The 14,271-nt window shown below is 44.0% G+C and overlaps 1 protein-coding gene across 4 annotated transcripts in view; it reads right to left on the bottom strand.

Annotated features, from left to right (window-relative positions):
* The window catches only part of SCAF8 (SR-related CTD associated factor 8), a 221,350-nt gene that overhangs the window by 17,713 nt on the left and 189,366 nt on the right, over positions 1–14,271 (bottom strand). Inside the window, exons 21-25 of one of the 4 annotated variants that reach the window (XR_009495878.1) lie at positions 10,787–11,003; positions 9,737–9,817; positions 7,919–8,238; positions 1,471–1,870; positions 104–1,385 (exon numbers count right to left, since the gene is read on the bottom strand). The gene's annotated coding sequence lies outside the window, so the exon portion shown is untranslated. Of the gene's footprint in view, positions 1–103; positions 1,386–1,470; positions 1,871–7,918; positions 8,239–9,257; positions 9,504–9,736; positions 9,818–10,786; positions 11,004–14,271 lie in introns of those variants that run through there. The other 3 variants (XR_009495880.1, XR_009495879.1, XR_009495877.1) reach the window with 3 other exon arrangements.

The following is a 14,271-nucleotide window of genomic DNA, read 5'->3' as shown; positions in this document are numbered from 1 at the left end:
AAATCCCATGGATGGAGGAGCCTGGTGGGCTACAGTCCATGGGGTTGCAAAGAGTCAGACATGACTGAGCGACTAACTCTTAATTTAAACATTTAAATCATACCTACGGAGTGAGGAGAATTTCTGAACTCCAGTGACCCACTGCAGTACTCTTGCCTCTAGGAGTGCATGCACAGAGGAGCCTGGCGGGCTGCAGGCCACGGGGTTGAAGAGTCGGACATGACCGAGCGACTTTCACTGCACTTCAGTGACCCTTCCAGGAATTTTATCATGAAAAGCCTTCCAATATAATTAGGGGGAGATTAGTTTGAAATAGTCTTTTTAAAGGAAGGTTCTTCATCTATCACTCTATAAAGATTTATTGCCATTCTCTGAAAGATAACAAAAATAGAAAACAAATCAGCATACAGTTATTATCTGTTATATAGGAGGTGTTATTAATATAAAATGAGCATAAGCACCTCTGTCACTAAAGATTCAAAAACCTTAAAGAACCCACCTGTCTTCCCTTCTTCCCAGGGAACATTATAGAGGATGGGACAGCACATACAATGATACAACTGTGGGTTTTGTTTGTTTACTCACATGGACAGGAGTAATATATGACTGTATAGGGTTTGTCTTTCAAAAATTTAAGTTTCAAATGTAAGCAGTTCAGTTTAGTCGCTCAGTTGTGTCCGACTCTTTGCGACCCCATGAATCGCAGCACGCCAGGCCTCCCTGTCCATCACCAACTCCCGGAGTTCACTCAGACTCATGTCCATCGAGTCAGTGATACCATCCAGCCATCTCACCCTCTGTCGTCCCCTTCTCCTCCTGCCCCCAATCCCTCCCAGCATCAGAGTCTTTTACAATGAGTCAACTCTTCGCATGAGGTGGCCAAAGTACTGGAGTTTCAGTTTTAGCATCATTCCTTCCAAAGAAATCCCAGGGCTGATCTCCTTCAGAATGGACTGGTTGGATCTCCTTGCAGTCCAAGGGACTCTCAAGGGTCTTCTCCAAAACCACAGTTCAAAAGCATCAATTCTTTGGTGCTCAGCTTTCTTCACAGTCCAACTCTCACATCCATACATGACCACTGGAAAAACCATAGCTTAGATATAGCTCAAAAAAAAAAAAAAATACCCTTGTCTTTTTTTGTTTTTTGGTCATTATGTTTTTAACAATTTTTCTACATTATCCTTTCAGGAGAAGGAACTTTAAATTGAAAAGGTATCAATGAACTATTTGGGTTCAAATGTACTGATTTTAGTAGAGGGAAAACCATATGAGGTCAGACTGTTCATGTCCACGTGCTCAACATACAGCCTTGTCCTGGAATATACTGGATGCTCCTTAAGCATTACATAAGTGGATCAATGACTTAAAGATGATGAATTCAATCACTATATAACAGAAGAAAAAAGAATATTATTCAGTAGAAGAAGGAAGACAAGAGAAAACAATTAAAATTAGAGTCTGAACACTTACTTGACCTGTTTCTGCTGTGCTAATCTTTTTCTTTGTCTCTGCCTTTAATCTCCTGGTGACCAGTATTTGCATCACACGTGGGAGGGTGCATGGACGGGAAAGGGTAAAAGTACTAGCCGCCACTGCAGACACCTATTTTGTTGTTGTTGTTCAGTCACTCAGTCATGTCTGACTCTTTGTGACCCCACGGACTGCAGCACACCAGGCCTTCTGGTCCATCACCAACTACCAGAGCTTGCTCAAACCCATGTCCATTCAGTCAGTGATGCCATCCAGCCATCTCATTCTCTGGCGTCCCCTTCTCCTCCTGCCTGCAATCTTTCCCAGCATCAGAGTGTTTTCCAGTGAGTCATTTCTTTACATCAGGTGGCCAAAGTATTGGAGTTTCAGCTTCAGGTACCTACTTAGTTTGTTGATATTAGTAAAAAAGAAGAAAGAAAATGTGCTTAAAGATCATGAAGACCAGCTTCTCATTTTGCAGATGAGGAAAGCAAGAAATCAAATGACTTGACTAAGGTCATAGGCATAGCCAGCTAAATGTAAGGAGTATCATTTTATTATTTATTGCTTTGGGGGGAGGGGCTATATGATGCTAAATAAACTTATCATAGACCTGCCTGATATCAGCTCCCCACCCCCAAATATTGGATGGAGTTTCTTTGGTTTGACCAATCCACTGATAGTTTTTACGTTGATTTTGATAAGAATGCTAGGAAAATAATGTTCTTAAAACTTTACTTTGCACAAAAATGACTGGGGCAATGCCTGTTAGAAATGGATTTCTAAAACTCTCAGAGTTAGAGAACGAACTTAATGGTTGCCAGGGGGAAGGGATAGATAGGGAGTTTGGGAAGGTCATGTACGCACTGCTATATTTAAAATGGATAACCAACAAAGACCTATTGTATAGCACATGGAACTCGGCTCAATGTTATGTGCCACCTGGATGGGAGCAGGGGTTTGGGGGAGAATGGATACATGTATATGTATGGCTGAGTCCCTTCGCTGTTCACTTGAAACTATAATATTGTTAATTAGCTATACCCCAATGGAAAATGTTTTTGGTGTTTAAAAAAAATTAAAATAAAAAAAAGAAAAGAAATGCATCTTTCTGATCCTGAACTCCTGAGAGTCTAATTCTGTGGATCTGGAGTGAGGCTAAAGAATCTGAATTTTAACAAACACATCCATGTGACTTGGATGCAAAAAATTACTTTGAGAAGCACCGTTCTCAAGAGCCTGAGGTCAGTCAAGACCCGCCTCTCAGCAACAGCCATGGAAAGCCCCCCTCTGACAGATTTACAGAGCTGCTGAAATGAAGTTTGACATGTGGGAGAAACGTGTAAATCGTGCTTTGAAGAACACTGCTATGTCATCACTACTAGAGATATATATTCAGTTATATACAACTGTATGTTGGTGACAAGGTCTATATTCAAAGTCATTTCTTTTTCTTAACTAACTGACACTTTGTGAACGTCAAGTTCACTCCTCAAGACCAAGCTAAATGCCATGCTCTTAACATAGAAAGACCAAGAGGCACCGAAAGCTGTCAGGAGCTCCATGAGGAAAGAGGCCAGGCTGGTCCAGCGGCGCTCACAATTGTACCCCTTGCACCTCTCACATGCTCTGCACATAATAGGTATGTGATAAATATATATTTATAAATCAATCCAACAGAAGGGGAATATGAAATAGTATGAATATTTGCATAATTCTTCTGTATAAGTGATTACTTGTGATAATACAGTTGGTTGGTCTCTTACTGGAAAAATAATTCATCAAGAGGAAGGGGATATAATATATACATACGGCTGATTCACACTGTTGAACAGCAGAAACAAGCACAGCATTGTAAAGCAATTATGGGGCTTCCCAGGTGGTGGTAGTGGTAAAAAACCCACCCGCCAACACAGGAGACACAAACTTGGGTTCCATCCCTGGGCTGGGAAGATCCCTGAAGGAGGGCATGGCGACCACTCCCTTATTCTTGCCTGGAGAATCCCATGGACAGAGGTGCCTGCTGGGCTATGGTCCATAGGGTCGCAAGGAGTCAGACATGACTAAAGTGACTTAGCACACACACAAGTAAAGCAATTATACTCCAATTTTAAAATAAATTTTTAAAAAACTATTCACATGTTTAAAAAAAATAAAGAAAAATAATTCATATGTTTAAGAAGGCGTCAACTACAAGTCTGGGAGGAAATGGATGGCAAGAAACCCAAAGCTTGAGGAGAAAATCAGACCTTTCTTCCATGGATCAGTCTCTGTTTCTGATTCCCTAAAGTTTCCATTACTCCAAACCACAAGTTTTTGCAAGGCTCAGTGTATTTTAATTAAACCCCAGCGATGAACACAGACTTTCCAAACTCCGTCCTGGTTTGCACCGTCCAGCTTCAAAGCCGGGTTGAAAGAAAACAGTGAGGGGGCCTGATGCTCAACAAGGCCTTGGAAGCGTGCGTTGCCCTTGCCCAGAACAGAGCCACCGAAGAGTGGCATGGACAATTACCCTGAGTGCACAGAATGGCACTTAATGATCATTTCCTTGCCTTCTGGGATTGGCGTTTGGTTCTTTATTCGCCTGGTCTGTGTTCACAGAGTAAAACTCTTGTCTGTGTGACTCAGGCCATGAAAATGCTTGACTTGGCAACCCACGTGGGTATTCCCACATGGGCCTCAGCCCAGCGCCCGGGGAAGGGAGAAGGCCGGCCCTTGCATCCTTCCCCAGTGCCATCTGTGATGTCCCCGCGGCCCCTGCCAGCAGCCACAGTGGAGGGAGGCTGCTAGGGGAGGCTGTGTCCCGAGTTAAACTCTGCTCAGAGAGGCGGGTTCACAAAACCACACGCGACCCACGGGGAGACTGCTTTCTTTCTCCCTTCTTCCTTTTCCTTTCTTCTTTTCTTGATCTTTCCCTTCCTCTCTCCCCTCCTGTGCCCTCCTTCTTTCTCTGCAGGTCTCTCTTTTTATTTTTAAATTTTTATTTGAAAGAAAAAAATGTTTTTTGGCCTCACCTCACAGTATGCAGCATCTTAGTTCCCCAACCTAGGACTGAACCCGGAGCCCTAAGCCATGGAAGAACAGAGTCCTAACTACTGGATCGTCAGGGAAATCCCTCTCTGTGGGTCTCTTGTGAAAAGAAAAGGCTCAAAAATCTCAAAGAAATATTCATGAAGCAGACATTTCTGTGGCCAGCACTGGCCTCTCCCAGGTCCGTCTCTCTTTCCAACTCAGACCTTTGCTTTCCACATCAGAGACATAGGTAGCTCCTATGCAAAAGTAAAAAGAAACCAAGAGGAAAATCCAACAATGAACCATTAGAGGAGAGCCACAGCTACACTTTAATCTGAGCAACGTGGTCTGAAGGTTACCTGCATGGTCTCTGCAGATTAAGTGGGTGTCACCCACAGTGCCAGTTAGTATCCTTGGCAACCAACTATCACTCAAAGAGGCTGGAGAGATAATCCTGGTTCAGGACCCTGAACAACCTCATACCTGAAACACATATGCAATGACTTGTGGACTCTGAACACAATTATGACACACACTGAGTCTGCCAAGTTCACCTTGTAGATGAGGGGAAAAAATACATAGTTTAAACCTTAAACAATTCAATTTGCAGAGCAATTGGACCCACAAGGGGATCAGGAAATCAATCTGCAGCCAGCACATATTCATGGCACAGAGAAGAGTGAGTTTCAGCTAAAGGGTCTCCAAGGCTGTTCATCTCAGTAATGGCATGGCCCCCAAATACGTATCTGGAAACTGGATCGCAGCCACGGGGCCATAAAGTTCAGGAAGTGAGTTGGTATCTTCACTTTAGTGCACTGGTTTGAAATTCTCAGGTCAGCATGAGCTGGTGAGTTTTACAGGGGAATTCGAGATCTGGAAACAGCTCCAGGCTTGCTGCCTTTTCAGAGTTCAAAGCCATTCTTTTCCTGAGTGTTTACTGCCAGCATCCCAGCTCTGCCATCTGTGAACAGGTGCTCTATTTATAGGTGACTTCTGGTGGGCGAATGCCAAGTGCTCAACCCAGAAATATTGTTATCTGAATGATTTACACGCATGTCCTGAACCCCACTGGGCACTAAATAGAGGGATGCTTTTCCTAATAAATCTTGCATTTGTCAACATTCATTTAAGGTAATCTGAGTCGACAGTCAAGAGTCCACTTCTCAATAAGCAGCCAACTTTTCTTCTATTAAATTTTTAGGAGACTATATTACCAAGTTCTGGGAAATACCATTGGCAAGAAGCTGAGCTGGAGTACGTTTAGGAACTCAATCGTGTTAAGCTGTCTGCCCCAAACACATCTGGGCCACAAGCATACCCGCGATCAGTAAGTCAGATGGCCTTGCTGCTTCCAAGGCCTCCACGGTGGTCTCTGCCCAACCACCACCCCTGGAAGGCCAGAGAAGCACGGCAGCGACAGAGGCAAGCTCAGAGGCTGTGCTCAGTGGAGGACGTGAAATGAGGAAGAAGCCTGCAAGAAGCCTCCAAGAGCTCTTGGAGCCTGTAATCCATTCGAGAGGAAAGATGGCGCCCGTGAATGCGGAAGTTAACACTGCTGAGCCGCTGGGGCCCCTGAACCAGAGGATGGGACGGAGCTTCAGGGAGGGAGAGACGAACAGGTGGGAGTGAACGGGGAGCGTGGTGAGGATGTGAGCTGGAGGCCCCGGACCTGCAGAGGAGGAGGATGCGCGTTCCAAGGGAGGCGGTGAGAGGAACGACGGCTTGAAGCAGACGTCGTGTTGGGACGGGGAGGACCCTGAGGTTCAAGCTGGCAGTGGCCTGGCCTCTCCTGGGCAACCCAGGGTACCAGTGCTCTCAGAGGGAGGGGAGGAGAAGGAACCAGTGTTTCACAAAGGCTGATACAGAGGCTGAACCGGATGGGAAGACGATGTGAAAGCCTGACGTGGACTGAGCGTCAGGACACTGCAGGCATTGCCCAGGTCCGCAGTTTTGAAGAGGGGGAATGTAGCCCAGGTACACTGAGGTGATGCCCTGGGATATGGGGAGAAAACAGCAGAGTTTGTATTTGTACTTGCTTTTTAAATTCTCATCTTTTTTTTTTTGAGTATATTTTATATAAACATACCAGTGTAATAGAAAAAATATATACTATAGACTGACTTGTGCATCACCTCCAAATTTGTATGTTGAGGTCCTAAGCTCCAATGTGACTTGTAGTTGGAGATGGGTCCTTAAGGGGGTAATAAAGATTAAATAGGGTCATAAGTGTTCACCCTGATTTTGATAGAAGAAAGAAGAAAAGAAGAATAGACACCAGGCCTCTCTTTCTCTCTCTTTCCTCTCTCTCTGTCTTCCTTGTTTCTCTCTGTCTCTCTCTGCAAACACAAAGAGGCCATGTGAGGACACAGGGAAGTGGCCGTCTACAAGACAGAAGAGTCTCATCAGAAACCAACCCCTGATGGAACCTTCATCTTGGACTTCTGGCCTCCAGAACTGTGAGAAGATAAAATTCTACTGTTTAAGCCACCCAGTCCAGCACATTATATGGAAACCATCAAAAACTGGAAGAGGGAATTGTACAAACATATCTTGTTAATGCACAGGATCAAAAGAGTCTGGGCAGCCAGGCTCTGGGTGCTGGGGCCCAACCAAGAAGGCAGTGAGTACTAAGAACTACTTCAGAGAAAAAGTAGGACCTCCGGGAGCCACTGGATATAGAAAACCAGAGGAAGAGAGGAAAGAACGTGGTCTCTGGGTTTTCCAGTCTGGGACGTTTTCCAGTCTCTATCCCATGGGAGATAAGGGTTATTCTACAGGAGGTTCAGAGATGCTCAGGGACCACAGGAATGACGGATATCCTCCTAACAGGAAAGAGAAATGACCAGAGAGGGGAAAGGAAAGTGGGGATCCCAGGGCCACAGAGGTCAAGAGGAAAGAGACTTCGGAGGAGGGCAGGGTGGGTAGAATTACCAGGGAGGTCAAGTGGAACGACCCCCAGAAATGCCTTGTGGAATTCCACAAGGAGGTCCTTGAAGACTTTTAAAAAAGTGACTTCAGAAGAGGGGAGAGGATGCAAGCTAGACTGTAGGGGGTTATGAAGGGACAGATGGAGAGGAAATGAAGGCATCAGGTTTTCTTTAGCTTTTAACTATTAAAATGTGTCAAAGTCAGAACCACAGGGGGTGGGAGGTAAGCTTTTCCCTTCATCTCCAACCCCAGAGGAATTCCCTGTTACTAGTTAAATGGTGTTAAGTGTTAACTGGATCTGGAGCTGGTGGGCCATGGGCTGGGGGGCAGGGTGGATGGCAAGTCAACAGTAAAGTGGTCAACCTTGTCCCAGAACCTTCCAGACAGCTCTCCCTTTGTGTGTGAGTTTGTGTAGGGGGACAGAACACAAGACAAAGCCAGACGGGATATACCATTCTCAAACTCATATGCTGATTAGAAGTCAAGAAATCTCCTGCAAATTTCGTACCTTATTTGATAGTTGAATGTCAGAAGATCGGACATCAGTGGCGGGAGGAGGTTGGAGTTCATTGAGGTATCTCAGCCGCCAGCAACAACTGGACACCCAGGAGATGCCGTCACAGTGGTCTGGCTTTGCCCGGGTTGTAACAGTGTTTACAACCACTTCACAAGTGTGCAGGCGAATTCAGAGTTATGTGTGAGAACTAATGGATGCTTGCAAAAGTCTTTGGGATCCACAGATGAACGGGGCTGTTTGAGTGCAGAGCATTATCACTAACGATGGTGCACACGTGACGAGTCAGATCATCCCAGAGAGTAAGCCGTGTCCTGGGGACAAACTCATTAACTCTAGAAGCTGCTTTCAACATTTTAGGTGAAAGGCAGTAATTATTGTTAACTCTTCAGCAGGCTGTCTTTCCAACTCTAGAATTATCTTACTAGCTCACGTCCTGGGACGTGTGTGGACCTCATACAGAATTTCAACATCTGTTTTTATAGAATCAATAACCTGTTTTATAGAATCAACCTCTCAGGGCTGGAGGGGTCCAGCAGCTTTTGCTCATTAAAATGCCCCCTGTGATATCTACAAAGATAGTGGCCTGATCATGCTCAATTTCTCCAGCCTGACTTGTTAGCCCCTATTCTCTCTTCTTTTGGCTAGAAATAGTTTTCAAAGTCTTTTCTATTAATACCAGCTTTTGCATCTTTGCAAGTCAAAGCTCATTTAAGGCTTCTGCTGTCCTAAATCTCTTCTCATGTTCACCCTTGGTTATTCATCCTTCTCTTTCTATGTTTTTGTACATCTTTCAGAAATCTGATCTTGCTGGAGAGTCCCCGAATTTTCAGCAATAATGACTTAAAATTCTCTCCCTCCAGCAGGAGAGAGAGAAAAGTAAAACTGTTAAATGGACATGAAGTGGTGAGTGTAGGTATGGAGGTGTGTGTGCAGGGATCACGGGATCATGGAGAGGCCTGCTGCCCACTATGGGGGTGGGGGTGGGGGTCCCGGAAAGGCTGCTCAGAGGGGCTGATCCCTGAGTGCGTCTTACAATGCAGTCAGGGGAAGAGGAGGCTTAATGTCAGACAGAGAACAGCCAAGAGCAAAGACATGGACCCAACAGGTCTAGGAGTGAGGAAGGAGCATCGCGAGATGAGGATGGGGGTGGATGTCAGGCCACAGAACCTTGGAAGCCAGGCAGGGGGGCTGGGTTTAATCAGATAGAGGGCTGCTCAGAGCAGTGACAGGGTTGGACATGCATTTAATTTTAGGTGGAAAGTGGCAAAATTAGATAGGGCATGGAGACTGAGCAGAAGGTTAACATAATCAGCCAAACAGGAGCAAAAAATGGAGAGCAAATGAGTCAGAAAAAGACCGCTTCTGACACCAACTCCTTTTTTTCTTTATTTAAGAACTAATGTGCCACCACCCTGGTGCCCTGTGGAAGCTGACTCTGTTCATTGTGAAAACAGCAAAGGTAACGGAGTCCTTTTTGACATTTCTGGTGAGGAGCTTGACCTTTCAAGCTGAGTCACTTATTATCTGATTTTCGTTTGCATCAGAGCCTTGGTGGGGGGTACCTGGGAGGGTAGTACTGCGAAGAAACAAAAGAGAAGCTCTGTATTAGGGAGCTGGTGGCACAGAACTGCGCTGAGAACCTCTCCACACTAAGCATTTTACTCCCAGACATCTGAAAAAATCCTGACTTCCATACCGATGCAGCGAAGGCCTTCCTAACCGCCCTGCTAACTTCAGGACAGCCTGCTTGTTAAGAACTGGGGAAGATGGGCAAGTATCAGCTGGTAGCAAAAGAAACTCACTACTGACCTTTTAAATTTAAACCAGAAGAGGAAAGACTTCATATTCTGCTAGACTTCAAAGCTCCATTATCTTCTGAGTCATTCTGTCCTAGAAGAAAACAGCAAGCAGGCTCATTACATTACTCATATGTGAATGATCAATTCACAACACATTAAATGAAGAGGTTACATTTCATGGACCAAGTAACATACAATTTAGAACAAACTATTACTGTGATGATGCATGCAAAATTCTGATTTTTGAAGTTCTATCTCTGAAGATAACAGATAATCTGACTTCATTTTGGTGATCAGGTCAGTTAAGCACCGTTCGGCACTTCTGAGAGTGGCAAGCAACAATTATCGAGAAAAGCTTGCAGGCACTGTATCTGATTCAGACTCTGCAGCTGAGAAAAGTGAAATGTTATCTCCCTGTTGATTAATATGATCCAGTGAATGTAAAATGGATTTGAAAGCCCATATTTGTAATCACAGGATTTTGGGAATGGAGAGGGGTTTCCTTTCATAGATGAAGAAATAAGATCCAGAGAGGCTGTCCCACTCACAGTCTGGTGGCCAGATACTGTGGATCAAACCAGAAGTTCTCCCACTAGTGCCCTCTCTGCTACATCAGACTTTATTTAGGAGTAGTCTTTCTAATATAGTAGTTCTTATGAAGACCTCTGAGTTACAAAATACTCTAAATTTCACATTGATTTTAAATGCATAGTCTTTTTAAATGTGGAAGTCACTTTCATTTTTGCCATGAAATTCTAATAATGATTTCATCCCACTCTTTATGGAGAAATGAGTCCCACTAGGGTATGGCAATGGATTCCCAGGTGGCATTAATGCTAAAGAACCCATCTGCCAATGCAGGGGACATAAGAGATGTGGGTTTGATCCCTGGGTTGGAAGATCCCCTGAAGGAGAGCAACGCAACCCACTCCAGTATTCTTGCCTGTAGAATTCAATGGACAGAGGAGCCTCGGGGGGCTACAGTCCATGGGGTCCCAAAGGGTCGGACATGACTGAAGCGACTGAGCATGCACACACAGAATATGGCAAACCAACTCACCCCTGTGACCTTTCCCTATTTCCAGCCAAGGCCTGGCCTGTGCTAAACCCCAGAAGAAACTGCGCTCCCTGAAGGCTATCCGTCCCTGGCTTCATGGCATCCTGGAAAATCTCAGCATGCCCGAGTGGCTGAAGGCCTTAGGTTAACGGAATTCAAACATCTCATTATACTTAAAGTGCAGCACAGTTCCGATGCTCCATTAAAGGGAGAGCCAGTTCTAGAAAATCAGAGAGAAGCAAGTGTTAACTGAGCATCTGTTGGTACTAGGCCCTATGTTCTGTGCTTTAAATATATGATCTCATTCTGTTCTCACAACTGCCCCCCGGGTATGCCTGGGCACCTCTCCGTTTCACAGATTTTACAAATGAGGCTGAGTTCTTTGGTGGAACTAATATTAACCTGAGCATCTGCTACCTGCCAGGCACCAAGGTGGATGTTCAGTATGCAGAGGAAGGGACAAGCTTCACTTTCTGCCCACAGGGAGATCAGAGTCTAGCAGGGATGGGGCCAGGGGTGTCAGGCACATTAACCAGAACTGTGTGGTTCCAACAGCAACGTGTGACCCAAACAGACAGAATCATGAAACCAGTTTAATGGGTCTTGATCAGCACTCAGAATAAATAGATAGGGGCTTCCCTGGGAGTCCAGTGGTTAAGAATCTGCCAGCCAATGCAGGGGAACCAGATTCGATCCCTAGTCTGGGAAGATCCCATATGCAGAAAGTCTGTACACCACACCTGCAGAGTCCACACTCTGCAACAAGAGAAGCCACCACGGTGAGAAGCCCGAACACTGCAATGAAGAGTAGCACCCACTCATTACAACCAGAGAAAGCCCCCACACAGCAATGAAGACCCAGCGCAGACAAAAATGAACAAACAAAGTAGAACAGAGTAGCACAGAATGGAAAATATCAGAGAGCGAGCAGTCAAGGTAAGGCAACTCACATGGATATGTGTCTATATCTCTGTATCAATCATATATATATATATACATATATATACACACACACACACACACACATCTGTGTGTGATGGTTTGCAATGGAAAATACATTTTCTTTTGTAGGTGATGGTGAGAGGAAATGTGAAAGCTCTCAAATTACAGAGCAAAGTGACAAGTGCTCTGTTAGAAGGCTATACAGAATGGTAAGTGTGAACAAGAGGAAGTGTTTGCCCGCAGATTAATTTTCACTTAGTTCCAGAGTAAGCTGGGGACAATTTTGGTTCCTCATGAAAGACACATCTCTTAAGGATGGAATGCTCACACCTAACGCTCAGAGCTAGGAAGAGCTTGAGAAGGGCTGGTGTGAATTTTCCAGGACTAGCAAGGAAAACAGAGCAGAGTCCCCCTCTTGCATAGTCTGGGAAAGAAGACGGCACCTGTGAAGACACAAGACACAGTAACGCCAATGGAGCCAGAAGAGGGTATTCAAGGAGATGGAACCCAAATCTAGCCTGATTGCTAGACTGTGGGAACTGCTGGGAGGCCTCTTAACCCCCGCCATCCCCCTGTAATTTTCTCAAGAATAGTGCCTCCTTTGGGACAACAGGTTACTGTCACCTTCCTGATCAGGATAAAACAGTGACTCAATTTTCTTTCCTTTTAATACATTTCCTTCAGATGTATCCTAGATACTATGCTTACAGATACAGGATTTGTGGCAATCCACCAGATGGCCACATGGTATCTGAGTACGGACTCAAGGCAAGAGAAAAATGATCTTCCTGTAGAGGAACCTGAGTGACTCATATTGTAAACCTCTCTCATGTGGGTTTAAGTGACTGTGCAATAAGGCAGCTCAGGACAGCAGTTAAATTCTCGGTGTCATCCTGGTGACTTGGTTTTTACATTTTTTTTTTTTTTTTAAAGAAGCAATGCCATGAGATTATGTAAAGATTAATTATCCATTATTTAACTCATATTTTTCATGGTACAGACTTAAGAATTGGCTATTATACAAAATAAACAACTCCAGAAATGTATAAAAAAAATAATGACTAGATGTTTATAATTTATGTTTTTTCACTCAACACCTATGACTTTAATAAGTTCCTCTCCGCTGCCGGCTGAAGAGAGAACACAAGCATACGATGACAGCAGAAGAGATACTTTGTGTGGGATGGTTTTATTCTATAAAAACACAGACAGTTCATAAGAAAGAGCATCTCATGAACTAAAAGTTAGTCTGCAAGTACCTGCCATTTTAGTTACTATTACCAACGCTAATAAACTATTATCAGGTAAAAATGCAAAATATTAGTACCCGCAAGTAAATGAAATTATATTTGATGAACCCTGGGAGTACATGTTTTTTTCACCCCTTTTTATTTTTCACACCAAAGACTCAGATTTAACTTTTTCCAGAATCAAGATTAATAATAAGGTAGAGAGTTTAATAAATAAATCATTTTTCATAACAAAAGTGTGGATGGACTGTGAGAATCAGGCGCAGAGAGATTGTTGCCGTGCCCAGCATTCCATGGTGGCAGAACCAGAACTGAAAGGCAGATCCTGTCACTTTAACTTCTAAGCTTGCTTGTGATTTTGGTTTGGGGCTTTTCTTACAAAGCCATAGCTGTTTTTCTATTCTTTGCCTAGAATAGAGATAATCATATGTGACATAGGGCTTCCCTGGTGGCTCAGCTGGTAAAGATTTCGCCTGCAATATACAGGAGACCTGGGTTCGATCCCTGGGTTGGGAAGATCCCCTGGAGTAGGGAAAGGCTACCCACTCCAGTATTCTGGCCTGGAGAATTCCAGGGACAGTCCATGAGGTCACAAAGAGTCAGACACAACTGGACGACTTTCACTTTTGCTATGTGATGTAATGATTATATAAGCACACGCACGCATGCTAAGTTGCTTCAGTTGTGTCCGACTCTTTAAGACCCTCTGGACTGTGGCCCACCAGGCTCCTCTGTCCATGTGATTCTCCAGGCAAAAATACTGGAGTGGGTTGCCATGCTGTTCTCCAGGGGATCTTCCTGACCCAGGGATCAAACCTGCTTTTCTTATGTCTCTTGCATTGGCAGGTGGGTTCTTTACCACTAGCACCACCTGGAACCCTGTATATAAGCACACATCACAAGATCAATGGTATCAGAAAATGAAAAGCTCCCCTGTACATTACTCAGATAACCTCAACCTTTCAACCACTAGTATAGATTCAAATGCAACTTTCTGGCTTCTTAGCATTTTAAATTATGTCTGTTTTCAGGTTTTACCACATTTCAATTAAAATTAGGTATTACCACTGTGTTTGCAAAAAAAAAAAAAAATCTTAAAATCATAGCTTACACAAGGTAATTGAATGTGTTGCTAGTGTAATTTGGCTTAAATACTTTAAGTCCTACTTAAATGTCGTTCAATAGGTAAATTTTAAGGAGTTAAAGGAAGCATCTGTAGTTTTTAAAATAATTAAAAGGTACTTTAAACATTTCTAAACAGGCAAGATCAAATTTTTGGATTTAGAAAAGGCAAGG

Source organism: Bos taurus, chromosome 9 (assembly GCF_002263795.3).
Source record: "Bos taurus isolate L1 Dominette 01449 registration number 42190680 breed Hereford chromosome 9, ARS-UCD2.0, whole genome shotgun sequence".
In the NCBI taxonomy this organism is placed as follows: domain Eukaryota; kingdom Metazoa; phylum Chordata; class Mammalia; order Artiodactyla; family Bovidae; genus Bos; species Bos taurus.
Note: the sequence above shows the minus strand (reverse complement) of the source record. Positions and strands in the feature narration are given on the sequence as shown.